This window comes from Spermophilus citellus (genome assembly GCF_964194105.1).
Source record: "Spermophilus citellus genome assembly, chromosome: 7".
Lineage (NCBI taxonomy): Eukaryota > Metazoa > Chordata > Mammalia > Rodentia > Sciuridae > Spermophilus > Spermophilus citellus.
The window spans coordinates 38267301-38281282 of record NC_138188.1 but is presented as its reverse complement, the minus strand read 5'-3'; the positions used below and the strand labels follow the sequence as shown (position 1 = coordinate 38281282).

The 13982-nt window shown below is 49.3% G+C and overlaps 1 protein-coding gene across 6 annotated transcripts in view; it reads right to left on the bottom strand.

The window, feature by feature from the left end:
• PXYLP1 (2-phosphoxylose phosphatase 1) overlaps nt 1-13982 on the bottom strand; it is a 58679-nt gene that overhangs the window by 33452 nt on the left and 11245 nt on the right. For 3 of the 6 annotated variants that reach the window (XM_081301557.1, XM_081301556.1, XM_081301558.1), the window contains one exon: nt 7222-7278. The exons of the other annotated variants lie outside the window; for them this stretch is intronic. The gene's annotated coding sequence lies outside the window, so the exon portion shown is untranslated. The remainder of the gene's footprint in view (nt 1-7221; nt 7279-13982) is intronic. 6 annotated transcript variants of the gene reach the window in all.

Genomic DNA, 13982 nt, shown 5'->3' with positions numbered 1-13982 from the left:
GCATTTCCATTCACTGAGCACCGTGGGAGGCAGCAGCCACCTGGCCCTGGGTATTGCCTGGCTCACCCCTTGCAGGGTGGGCGTGCACATATCACCCACGTGCAGATAGAAAACAGGAACCCAAGGGCACAAGGCAGAGTGGTGGTGCCAGGCACAAAATGAGCTCCCCTCTATGGGTTACAGTGTCCTTCCCACATGCCACCCACTCTGGCCACAATCTGCTGATCAACACAGATTGAGTTCACCCTGGACATGCCCAGCTCAGCTTCTCACGCTCTTGAAAGGGCAGCAGCTTCTTCAAATGCCATCAATGACCTCCTGACACAGTGATCCTTTTAATGTGAAGAATGGGGAGAGAGAAGCCTAGGGAAAAGGCTCAGAGCAAATTCAACCCTTTTGGTGTCTCTGCATCGCCACCACAAACAAGTATGTTGGCTTTTCTTCATGGTCTCCTCTGCCACCTTCTTTTTGAATGTCCACCTTTGGTCATTCTCATTCTCCTTTGCATGAACATCTCCTAGAGTTGCTGCCTGGGAACTGGCCTTTGGGGCCTTTCTAAGTTCTACCCCTAGGATGGACCTATAGGCCTGGCTGTCCCTTGCTGCTATATATTTGGGGACCCTACAGGCAGCCAGAGGCAGAGAAAGGGCAAGGTCCAAGACTTCAGTCAAGTATTCATCCTCTCTAAGGCTGTTTCCTCATCTAGAAAAGTGGACTAATTGCCTCAGGGGACTAAATTTCAGGCCGAGTACAGTCCCCACCATAGCAAAAGATATTCCAGAGACAGTGGGTGTGACCACTTTGTCTTGAGTCCTCAGGTCATTGCTCTTGCTTCCTTCCTCCTGGGAAATAAAAGTTTAGAGTGGAAGTTTCTCAGCTCTTGTGGTCCCTCTGGGTGGGTGAACACTCAATATTTGCACGTTCCTGTCCACATCCCTCCTTCTGCAGCGATGGCTCAAGTCTTACCTGGGAGTCACTGTGGGAAATCACCCACCCAGATTTCTGAGTCTAGGTGGGGTCTCTTGCATTGTCACCTCAGAGGCCACACCTGCTGGGTTGCTCTGTTTGCCCACAGGAGATTGAGCACCTCTCTTCTGCTTCTGGGCCACATCTGGCCTTTCCGTGACTTCCTGTCTCTAGTTCCTCGGGAATTACCACCTCAGTGACTGGCAGGAGCTAGTCAGCTATGGTTCGACTCACTATCCCTTTTCATGTGGGTTTAACCACAATGTGGTTCAGCCTTGTCTCCAGGTAGGCATCAGGCAGAATGTTTTTTTTTTTTCTTTTTATTTTTTGCTGAGTTAAATCAGCATGGTGGATTTGTTATAGTAATGGCCTCTGGTTGTTTATGCTTTGCTACATCTGTGGCCTTCCATAGTTTCCTCCTACACCTACTCTCAGTTTGGCCTATGGAACAATACCAGAAGCTTGAGTTTACATATGCCTGAGGGCTTGTCTTCCTTTGCTACTTCTGGAATACGGAGACCACCATATGAGGATGCCTAAGCTCCTCTACTGGAGGGTGGGGGACCATGTGGAGTGTGGGCAAGCACTCCAAGCTGAGGCTTTCTTCAAACAACCAGCCTGTCAATCATAACACACACGAGTGAGGCCATCCCGGACCATCCAGCTCCGCCCAAGCCATAGTAGACTATTATCCAGAGAGTCTGCCCAGACTAGGAGGACTTCACAAAGCAAACGTGATGGTTGCTGTTATAAGCCAATAGGTTTTGGGGATTTGATACAAAGTAAAAGCTAACTGATGTGATAGGGAGGAAATGCCTCACGTCTTCACTAGGGAATTCACGGTGAGGATCTCGATCTCCGTAACCTCATCTGTGGCCACCACGTGCAAATCTCCATCTTAATGACATTCTTTAATCTGCAGAGTGCTTTTTGGGAAAGAGGCTGTATTTAGTCTAGATGTAAAATACTTAGGGTATGTTGGGATGACCAGATGGCTGGGATCATGTAACTACTGCTTCTAGTCTTTGGAAAATGTCAGAGGAGAGTCAGAAGAGGAGCGAGCAGAAACCCAGAGAGTGTTGAGGGGAGGATGTCGTGTGCGCACGCGCGTGTGCACATATGCGTGTCCAGCACAGGAGCCAGAGTGCATGGGTATTACCCCACTGGGGATGCTTCTTCATGAATGTGACTCCCCAGAGCCCTAATGTAGTGGAAACCACGAGACTCCAGAGACCCGCAGATCTTTGTTCAATCCTGGCTCATAGCCTATTTTCCATGCGCTTTCCTGACACACGGCTGACTTTGCTTCTCTGAGTCGTGGGATTCTGACTTTTAAATAAGATTGGAGACAAGAATATGAAAGGTGGGAGGAGCAGACATGGAGACAGGCACGGGGAGGACTGTGTGGGCCTCAGCTCTGCATCAGCCACACAGACCGCAGGCCTCTCTAAACACAAAAATTCACCTGTTCTCCTCAACTGTGGGTTCTGCTCCATGCTGGGGTTCCTCTCCCAAACCCTGGCCACTTCCCTGTCACCAGCCCCATCCCTCAAGGGAGGCAGACAAACCTGCAGCCACACTGGTGGCCCTGCTCCATGCAGGTCTCTCCTGGGGTGACTCAGCTGTCCTGTCTCACCTTGCCCTGGGTTTTCCAGCCCGGAACATCTGTCTCAGCGTGTTGGGCCCCACCCCCCAAAATCAAGAATCACCAGCCCACTGTCTCTCTCCAGATCTGCGGTCCCAGCTTGGCGATGAAGGTCATGATTTTCCTTATTTACTTCCCCCCCCCCCCAAAGACAAAATAACTATGATAGAACGCAAACTTCCCATGGCGTTGAAGGAGGCTGTGTTGATGGTGGGAGCTGGGACCCCAAGGGGGAGGGTGTGCACATGCCTATGTGCCTGTGTTCTTGTCTACTGTGGGTACCAGAGTGCAGGCCCTGCGGCTGGGGCTATTTCTCCACGGGAAACACCCACAGAGAAGTGCACATAGTTCCCAGAGCTCCTTCCCCTTTCCCACGCCAGGAGGACACTCACAACAGCCACGCAATCCTTGGTTCCCCTGCCTGCCATCTTCCTGCAGTCTCTGCTGGGGAGCTCTGTGCCCACCCCGGGGGTAGACTGCAGCTTCTCCAGGTCCCCATCACATGCAGGCAGGCCATACCAGTCACAGCCAGGACTCTAGGTCCAGCCAGGCCTGATGTCTGCCCACTCACAGCCCAGAAAAAAGAAGTTGGGGGACAATTCAGGGCTGCACCTGCAGTAGGAGGTACTGAGCTATTACAACTCCCTCGTCTCCTCATCCCCAACCAGCTCGGAGCCCCATCACCTTCCATGGAAAGGATGCTCTTGGTTCAACAGGCTCTATGTCCCAGTTCCCATAAAGACCTCTGTGGGAATGACCGTTTTGTGTCCAGCTGAACATGTAACAGTGGCTCATGGTCAGTGCCTTTGGACGCAGCTTTAGTCCCCCGTACTAAATACCCATGGTAAAAATATCTGAAACTCAGAAATGGAATAATTACTTTGAATTCCTAATTAGAATTCCTAATTAGACAGCAAACAAACAAACAGAAAACTCAGCTAACTCAATCCCACCTCCCTACAAATCTGAGTAGCAAAAGAAAAGATTTTAGAATATAATTCTGGAAACAGTAAGAGTTAATAAGCAGTTCCCATTACGTTACGGTAAATACCACTTCTGAGTTAAAAAGAAAAAGAAATGTGTCAAAGGCACTTTTATAAGCTACTACTCCACCACCCGAGGTTTCCACAGGCCAAGTTCTGGCCTTCCCCCCACCCCCAGTTTTTTTTAACCTTTTAAGAACTGGAAATGCCACATCAGGCAACAGACCCTGATCTCAGGGTCCCCTTCAAAGGGACAGAACTGAGGATTTTAAACATGACCACAACTGCTTGAAAGAAAATATGCACTCAATTATCTTTCATTTGTACAGTAAAAATACCATTTCTGGGAATAGAAAGATGGTTTTTAATAAAGAAAATGCACTGGATGTCTTCTATGCTTTGATTTGGGGGGGGATAATCATTTGGGCCTAAATAAATATAACATTACAATAATGTTATTATAATGCAATTGTGATCTAAATATGAACCAAGCGAAGGTAAAAGCATCATCTTATTAGTCCTCTCTCTTCAGGGTCATCTCAGAGTGGTGTTTAATTGCAAAATCAAAGATGCTTGGCTAAGAATAAACCAACCTTGAGGTTGAATGAAGATGGATGGATTTCAGAGCTTCCTGGAAATCCCAGGCAGTGGGATGGGCACCTGGGACGGAGGGGATGTAGTGGCACCCCCTTCTCCACAGAAAATCTTAACTGGGCTTCTCCAGAAATCTTCACCATGGCTGATTTTAGGACTGTCAGCAAAAGAGTTCAATTTTCTTGTTGCTCTATTTTACTTGGCCACTGGCCTGGAAGAAATCATCACTCCACGTGCTGAACACCTCCTTACTAGTTTTTCACAAAATTTATCCAGTAGAGTAGTTTGTAAAAGTGTGTTTGCAAATGCAAAGTGTGATTAAAAAAAAAAAAAAAGACAAATCCTTTAACAAGGCCTCTGGCCTTGAGCTGGGCTTCACAGAGACGCCTCCATTTCTAAGACAAAAGAAGTTACCCATTGGGTTCCATGGTAACAGCTGGCAGGGGGAGGAAAGAAAGGGGAGAAGAAGCTCTCCCCTTTTCAGGTGCTGTCCTTGAAGAGTTAACTTGCCCAGAACAGTGAAAGAAAAAAAAACTGCTTTTGTGTGAACTTCTGCAGACTATGAACTTCTGAGCCCCTCCCCTTACATGCTGGGTATACAGTTCTGAAACGACCTGAACTTGGGGGTTCAGGGGATTAATTGATTACAGGGAAAGCTGTGCCCTCTGAACCTGGCTGCAGCCAAATAAAACTGTTTCCTGCTTCTTTGGTGCCCTGCCTTGTCTGTCCCCTACAACAAGGACATGAACTTACAGCATTCACATTCCAGGGTCTCCAGCCAATGTGCAGGCTTGGTTCTAAAAGTAAAAGTCAATTCATTCATTCATTCATTCACTCATTCATTCACTTGATTCAAGAACACATGGTGTCAGAAACCATCGCAAGTGGTCAGAACCCAGGACACACAATAGGGGACATTTTTTTTTTGGCCATCTTTCAGGTCATAGCTGAAATCCACTAAAATATTTGTGGAAGAGTGATACAAGATCTAGGATGTGCTTTAAAGTATTCCAAGGGCAGGGGGTGTTGCAGGGAGACAAAAAGATTGAGGACGCAGGACGTGGGCAGCTGCTGAAGCTGCGTGAGGGATCCGGCGTTCACCATGTGCTCCTCTCTGCTTCCATGGGTCTGGACTATTTATTTTATTACTTTTTTTTTTTTTTTTTTTTTTTTTTTTACAGTTTTAAAAGATTAAGCAACTAAAAGAAAAAAAAAGGGGAAGTTCACAGTCTGGTCAGTGAAGAAATAGGCAAGATGATCATTAGGCACTTGAGAGCAGAGGCTGAGGGGGAAGCAGGAGGGGGCAGCAGAGCCTGCACCTAGGTCAGGATGCAGCGGGAGGTTTCCTGAAGAGGCGAGGCCACAACTGTCCAGCAACACATGCAGGGCAGTGCTGGGCCTGGGGACAGCCAGCTGCCCAGAGGCCCCACACGGCTGGCCTGGGAACCTCTGTCTTATGTGGGTGAGCTCCTGCACGAGCCCTGGCCCAGCACCCACCCGTGCAAAGGGCCTCACTCCCTCTACTCAGGCCATTTGACCCACCAACCCCAAGGAGTCCTGCCATCCGTGGGACCAGACAACATTCTCACAGATTCGCTTTGCCTCCCAGGAGTCCCCTCTAGGCACAAAGCTGACTCATCTGTAGGCTGGAGCAAGAGGAGGGGTCTCAGCAATCATGCCACCGAGCAATGTCAGATGGAGGGACTGACAGATGTCAGATGTCTTAGGGCCAGGGTTCTTCTGTCTCTTCCCAGCACCTGGCCTCCTCCAGGAAGCCTGGAGAGGAGCAGCCCTGAGCCTCCTGCCGCTTACAGCAACAACAGCATCTTAAAGGAGGCCCAGGAGCCTCAAGCACACCCCCCCCTCAACACTGCACTTGGCACCACAACCGACCTTCCGGGTGCCTCCCCCACCTGGGCACTCTGAGAGGTGATACAACCCAAGTCACCATCCCATGTAAAACAAAGTGGCGATGGCCACCTCTAGGGTAGGAAGGAACCAGTGTGGGAGGGCGCTTCTGCTCAATGCTGCAGACTGATCCCCAAGCGGCCCCTGGTCACAGGAGCACTGGGCCCCGGTGGTCTGGGCCCTGCTTTCAGGACCTGCTGGGACCCAGCCACACTCCACAAATCCCTCCTCGCTTCCCAGTCCTTCCCACTCAGCTTTGAGGGCGAGCCCAAAGATCAGGGGGCATGGTGGAGCCCTGCTCTGCCCCCTCATGGGCCACGGTGGGCCCTCTATGACATGGGCACCATCACGGGGCCATTCAGAGGCTGTGTGAGGGCAAGCGGGGTCAACACGTGTAAGGCACATGGCAGGGAACCCAGCTGATAACGGGCCCTTCGTGAAGTGTCAGCAGTGACTTCTCTAGGGGTCAAGTGCCCCCTCTCCCCCAGCTCCAGCAACAGAACGCCCCCTGGAAATGCCAGAGAGGGTCAGAGCTGGAAGAATTTTAAACATCACCCGGCTCAAGTCCTTGACCTGAAGAGGGACCAGGACAGGTGGGCGCTGGCTCAAGGGAACCTGGGCCGCAAGGCTCACACCACCCACCGTGTCCTTTCCTCAGACACACTATGTGGCAGATGCCACTGTCCCCATTGTCTAGTCTCCTTCCTCTCATGGGCAGAATCCTTTGGGCTTTAACGAGTGGCCTGGTCACCCAGCTAGAGATGATGTTTCCTAGATTCTTTGGCAACTAATTGTGGGCAAATGATCAAGTTCTGGCCAATGAATTGTGATCGGAAGCTCCTTGGCGATGCCAGATGGAGAGGCGGCTGTCTGCCCCTGCCCACCCTGACCTTTCTTCTCCCCACTTTGCACACTCTGCAACACTGAAATGGGGTTGAGCCAGCTCTAAACAACAGGGACGGAGATGGCACCCTAGGGTACCACAGAGAAGAATCCTGCAGGCCCAACGCCACCCTTCTCGAATGCCCACCAACTGCAACTGTTCTACGAGAAAAAAAGCCATTTCACAAGTTGTCAAAGCGGTCGCTGTCTCATTTCTCAGAAGCAGCCCAACCCACATCATACCTAGAGCTCGCCATCAGCACCACGGCACACGGGTCCCCTTCACAGCTCTGTCCATACCTGTGATGAAAAAAGTGACACATGTGATGAGCTGCACGAGGCAGAGGACTCGTCACTGCCCAGGCTGAATATCCCTTTTAGATCTGATAAAAAGGTGACGTGATCATGGACACCTTTGTTCTCTGTGAACTTCACTTTTTGTTTTGATTTAAATAATTCACACACCCATGAAGACTCTTGGCTCAGGCCACAGAGCACCCCAGCTAACCCAGAGAGGCTCATCGACATTCTCCAGGCGCAGAGCAGCCCCAGGCTCGGTACCTGAGCTACTCTAGGGCATCATCAGGAAGCCCAGACCCTTCTCTCTCTGTGCTCTTGGCAACCCTCTGTGCTTGTCCAGCCCCCAGGCTGGCTTTTCTTAGGGTCACAAGATGGTGGCCATGCTCCCAGGCAACGCAGCCGTACCTGGAGGCAGAAGGGGCAGTCCCGTGCATCTCCTCTCTCCTAGAAGCCCCTCCACCAGATTTCCCTGGCAAAAGAGGATCACATGCCCAGGCCCAAACCTAGCACTGGGAAAGGACCACAGCAATGGGTGAAACCAAGATTCACCTCCTGATGGAGGTCTGAACGGAATCGGGCTCTGTTAGGATCAAGGGAAGAAAGGGATTTCCGTGACAATCCGCACAATTACTCAAAAAAAAAAAATCATTCTGAAGCTCACTGATCTGATGAAGGCCCTGGCACTAGCAATCTAGCAACCAACACGTACACAGTCATGATTATATGTCTGAAAAGCAGCAGAGCCGCCGGCTCAGGTGTGGTCATCAGCTCAGTCCAGAGCGGCCCCGGGCAACCTGCATGCATTCTCTCAACCAGACCGTTCATCCCACGTCCTACATGTTTTAAATATGCACCCTGAATTATTTAGCTACGATTCCTTGCCAGAAAGGATTCGAGGCCAATAATCTGCAGATTTAGCAATTTTAAGTTCATGGAATATTAAAGGTTTTTTTCTCCCCCCTTTTATTTGTGAACTGCACATTCCAACCACGCTGTCCCTTGTGGCTTCTTTTTATTTTTTCCAGAAGAAACTGGTGGTTTCTCGGGGCCAGAAGAGACCGAACACGGCTTCCACACGCCAGCGTTTTCACGCCCGCATTCCCTTGGGTTATTTTTTTTTTTTGACATTTTGGAAGAAGTCTGCGTGGGTCCCGCCTCACCGCCTTTCTTAAGTTGTGGAAGCGTTCTTAATTTAGAATGTCAAGAGCAACTCCGAGTGCCTCAGCGAAGAGGGGGACACACAGTTGGCATGAGTTACTCCCCAAAAAGCCACTTTAAAAATATAACTGTTTTTTTTTTTAAGATTTTATTTTGCCAGCAAAACTGTGTCAATTAAAAGTTTCTTCAAATGTCAAGGAAAGCACAAAGGGATTAAATAGGCAGGCTGTAAAATTGGAAACGCAAAGTGGGATGTAATAAAGGTTTGGGTGATAAAAGTCACATTTTTTCAAAGCCAAAAAAAAAAAAATTAACAATTCCTCAGAATCACAGATGTACAGTGCCAATCAGGGACACGCGAGTGCATGGGTTGGCAAGGCCACTTACGTTTTCTGACGCCTGAGGGTCTATGTTGACAGTACCTCAGAGATGGGGGTTTTGCTCTGGGTGGACACAGGGGTGGCAGAGCCGTGGACAGGAGAGCTCCACCACTGTAAGGTATTTTGTCTGATGCAGTCTTTTCCAGGTGAGGAGCTCACTTGTAGAGCTCTGGCAAACCCCTGTGCTCACTGCACATGGCCCAGTCATGACAGGGAGCCAGCACCAGCATCTCCCTGGGTCCTCATCATTGCCAGTGCCCATGAGCAGGAACTCTGTGCCATTAAAATGTTCTGGAATGCTGCTGCCTCACGGGCAGTGTGGTCAGCACAGGACGAGCCCTCCCATGCCCCCGGAGGTGATCAACAGGCAGCCAGCTGCTGGGGAGACAGGGGAGGGGCTGAGGCAGGGACCTCTAGGGGCTCTCCCCATGCTGACACCTGAGGAGGCCCTGACCCTCTCCAGACTATCTGTGGCTCCTCTGCACTTAACCAAGCGAGAAGGAGAGCCTGAACAGAGCTAAGCGCTGGGCCCTGGAGTCACAGCCACTTAGTTTGGAATCTGAACTGTTACCTGGTCCCGGCCAGTGAAGCAGTGACACTGTTCTGAGTTCCAGCTTAGGTCAAAGTGGCAATGAAACACAAGCTTCAAGGTCAATGACACTTAATGAGAAAGAAGCTGTCGACACAAGTGATGTCCAGAATTCAAAGCAATGGGCAGCTGTTGATCCTTGTTAAGTCACCGGCTTCCACAAACCCGAGATAAACGGGCAAGTACTTGTTCTCATAAATTGAGTTTCTAAGTGTTCACAGTGAACCCCACAAAGAGCTCTCTTGCTGAGTCAGTGGGGGGGGGGCACTACTATGTGCAGTGCAGGAAGCCACAGCGGGAGGTCGGCTTGGACTGCGTTGGGTGACTGACTGAACTGTGCAGGTCACAGGGGGTGTCTCTGCTCACTAACTCTGTGATCTCTGTGATACTTGACCACAGACTGCCACAGCGCTGATCCTGGCACAAGTGACTCAATCCGGTGAAGAGCTCAGCTTCCTCACTTAGAGCCGGGAATATTCTTTTGTAAGACAAATCATTCTAACAGATGGATTTCAAAACATAACACAAACTCTTCTTTTTCCCCAAAGAAATGTCTTCCCCACTCTTCCCTGGCCCTCTAGCAGCTGCCCGCAATGCTCCAGCGATGACAACCAACCACTCACTGCCCACGGCCTCCAAGGGCCCCTGCTGGTCCAACCTCACTCCCACTCTCGACAGCTCTTGGCTTCACAGGAGAGCTTTGCTCCATGGGGACTTGGAGCCTGTGTCCACGCGTGTCCACCCAGTCAGGGCAGACAGTCTGCTGGGCCGGTGCTTGGGGAGTCAGCCCACAGGGGTGTCAAGCCCCACGAGAAAGAACCCAGGATGGAGAATTTGTGACCCTCTGGAACTGCCTAGAAGAGGGATGGAGGTGAGAGCCCCTCCCTTAAGGGACATGCTGCAGCCACCTCACAGGCCACTTGATGTTCTGAAGCCATCACATTGGAGAGCCACATGGGAGGCCACCCAGAGACAGGGATGCCCACGTGGCCCCAGCTGTCCCATCTCCCAGCTGTGTGTCTCTGCAGCCCAGCCATTGGCATGTGAGTGAGAATCCCAAAGCAGCTATGGCTTGAGTATCTGGCTGAGTCCAGTCCACCTCCAGACGACGAGGATGGTAGTGAAATGACACCGGGGTGATCTGCTATGTCGAGGCTCTCTGCCACTCTCTTCAGGGACTTTATCAGTCTTGTCCTCTACACCTGCGTCTCCAGCACCCAGAGCAAGGGCTCAATCACGACTTATGGAGGGAAGAGTTGAACACTTCTGCCATCCTGCCTTCCTTGGCCAGCATGCGCCTCTCCTCTGTCCTTCCAATACTACCTTACTGCTCCTGGATCATCCTTCAATCCCTGCACAGAGGTTACTTCCTCAGGGAAGCTGCCCTGTCTCTTCCCTGATGAGAGCCGAATCCTATCTCACCTTCTCTAGTCACCCTGTATCTCCTTCATGACACTTCTAGGGACTGTCATTACATAATGGAGTGACCACCCTGGAATACCTAACCCTCTGGCTGCTTCCTGCAATGGATCTGGAGGCATGTGACAGCAGGGCTGGCGCCTGTCTGTTCGGGAGCAAGTCCCCGCTGCTGCGCAAAGCTCGGCCCAGAGCGGCCGACTGCCTATGGGAGCATTTTTGAAAACTGGCAGCTGCCCATCTCACTATTAGAAGGCGCTAATTCTTAGGGACTCTCTTTAATACTGAGCTGGACCTGACCTGTACCCACGAGCCCATGCTCCACCGTGCTCTCCAAACCCACTCTCCCCCTGGTCCTCTGCACTACGCAAGCCCCAGGGGACCCAAGAAGCTGAGTGTCTTTTCCAGCTTTACACAGTCATTCTGCGGAAAAGTGAGAAGTTTGGAGTGGGCTCTGGGACACAGAGCCAGCTCAACACGACTTCCACAATCCCACACAGCCTCCCGGATGCTCCCACCAATATTAAATGAATGCTCTGAAACAATTGGAATCCCTCCATCCAAAGAAGAGCAAGGAGAGCCAGGCATGATCCACAGGGGCACATAGGGAGCAGGCCATGCTTCCCAACAGTCCACAGAGGGGGTCCATGTACAGCAAGAGCTCTTGGAGATGTCTGGGGGAACCCCCCTTTCTCCAGTCGGGTGAGGGATGAACCCCAAGCAAATTTCTACTTCAGATGTTAACTGGGTTCCTGTTCTCTGTACCATTTCTCTGCACAGGGTGTTCCTTCGCTTTCCTTTCTTTCCCATTACTTATCATCCCCAGGACCTCTGGAGACAAGGAACATCAGCTAAGGTTAGGAACACCTCAGGTGATCTGCTGGAGCTCAGCAGGATGGTGACGCTGAATGACTAAGCTTTTGAAAAGGATGCAATGGCTAGGGGAAACGCATCTGACCTGTCGCCAGAGGACAAAGGAGAGAGAACCAGGCACATGGCTGAGTTTTTCTTCAATGCATTTATGTATGTGTGTGCCAGAAAACTAGGGGCAGGGGATTGCAAATTTAAAACCGAGATGGCATTTCTCTCTCTTTTTTTTCCCCGGTACTATAGATTGAACCAGGGGTTCTTAACCCCTGAGACGCATCCCCAGCCCTTGTTATATTTTATTTATTTTTTACTTTATTTTTTTAAATATATATTATTTGTTGTAGGTGGACAAAATATCTTTATCTTACTTTTATGTGGTGTTGACGATCGAACCCAGTGTCTCAACGTGACAGGCAAACGCTCTACCACTGAGCTACAACCACAGCCCCTTATATTTTATTTTGACACAGGGTCTTGCTAAATTACCTAGGGCCTCACTAAGTTGTTGAGGCTGGCTTTGAACTCAGGATCCTCCAGCCTCAGTCTCTTGAGCCACTGGGATTATAGGTATGTGTCACCTCGCCCCCTGCAAGAGATGGCATTTCTCATTTATCACCCTTTGGATTGGCAAAATATTAAAAAGCTCACTCATCTCTAGTGAAAGTTAGTCACTAGGGGAAGATTTCTCTCACTCACTCTCCACGACAGATGGTTAACTGGAATGGCCTCTGCATCCAGGAAAGTCAACTCCATTAAAACAATAAACAAACACACCTGGTGCCCCAGGAGCTCATATTCTGGGATCTGCCCTACAAAAAAATGCTCCCTTGTGTGCACAAAGCATTAGGAGTCACTGTAAAACCTGCAAACAACTGAAATGCTCACCCTTTGGAGAACTGTCGGAAAAGTGCAGTGTGTTGATGCAATAGAACATGATTCGGCCTTAAAAAGAAAGAGGTGGGCTTATGACCTTCCATGAAATACAGCCCCAATAAAAACAACAGAGAGTAAAAGAGCAATGTAATAACAGATACAGAGCCAGCTCACCTAGGTAAAACCTACATTGTCTTTTTTTTTTTTTTTTTTTGGTACTGGGAACTGAACCCCAGAGTGCTTAACCACTGAGCCACATCCCTAGACCTTTTTTGTAGTTTATTTAGAGATGGTCTCACTGAGTTACTTAGGGCCTAGCTTTTGTTGAGGCTGGCTTTGAACTTGCAATCCTCCTGCCTCCACCTCCCGAGCTGCTGGGATTTCAGGTGTGCACCACCACGCCCAATCCCTACATTGTCTATCTTAACATGTGTAAGAAAACAGGTAAACTTACAGAAAAAGATCTAGCAGAATTAAAAGATGGCCAGATTAATAGTGGCCATCTCTGTGAAGAGTAAAGGACTTACTATTTTTAATGCTCTGCTTGTATAATAAGTTGTACACGACAAACAACATTGTATTATAACGTCAAAAAGTCAAGCTATAACACTTTGCACAGTTTGATCTCAATTATTTTATAAAGGACATATGTCCCAAATTGGCTGAGCAATTTGAGGCAGAGGAGGGAGTAGGACTTCATATTTGTGTATTCTGTAGAATTTTGGAGCTGGTGTTATTTTGAAAAAAATGAATTTAAATAACTGCTACTTTAAGAAGGAATAATTGGGGGAGGAAAAAGAAAAAAGGAAAAACCACTGGAAAGAGAAAATTCGCACTAAGTATCATGAGTGGTTATGGCTGTGATTTCAGGTAATCTTGATTTTTCTCCAAAACAAATTGCAAGACGGAAGCTGGCGGACCACACTTTAAAAAGGTGGTGGAGACTAGAAGACTTATTTTCTCACTTACGTGTTTCTGCATGTTCTGGATTTTCTTAAACAGGTAGTAAGTTTTAAATTGGGGAAGACAATGCTGGCAACTTCATGATCATTATTAGTTTGTGATACTGGGGGTTGAACCCAGTGGCACTCTACCACATGGCTACATCTCCATTCCTTTTATTTCTTATTTTGAGACAGGGTCTTGCCCAGGCTGGCCTTGAAGTTGGAAATTCTCTTGCCCCAGCAGTCTCTTGCAGCTGAGATCACAGGCGAGAGCCGCCATGCCTGACTTAAATAATAATTTTTCACAAGGTAGTTAAGCAAGATCTTACAAGGAGGGCACATGACAAGCTGTAAAGAGACCAGTCATTTGGAAAAAGTACCCCCTTTCAAAACTCAAAGCAACGTGGAGCCTGATGTGTCATTCAGATAACTGCAGAACAGATGGGGTTCGCAGGGAGGGGATGGTACAGAAGC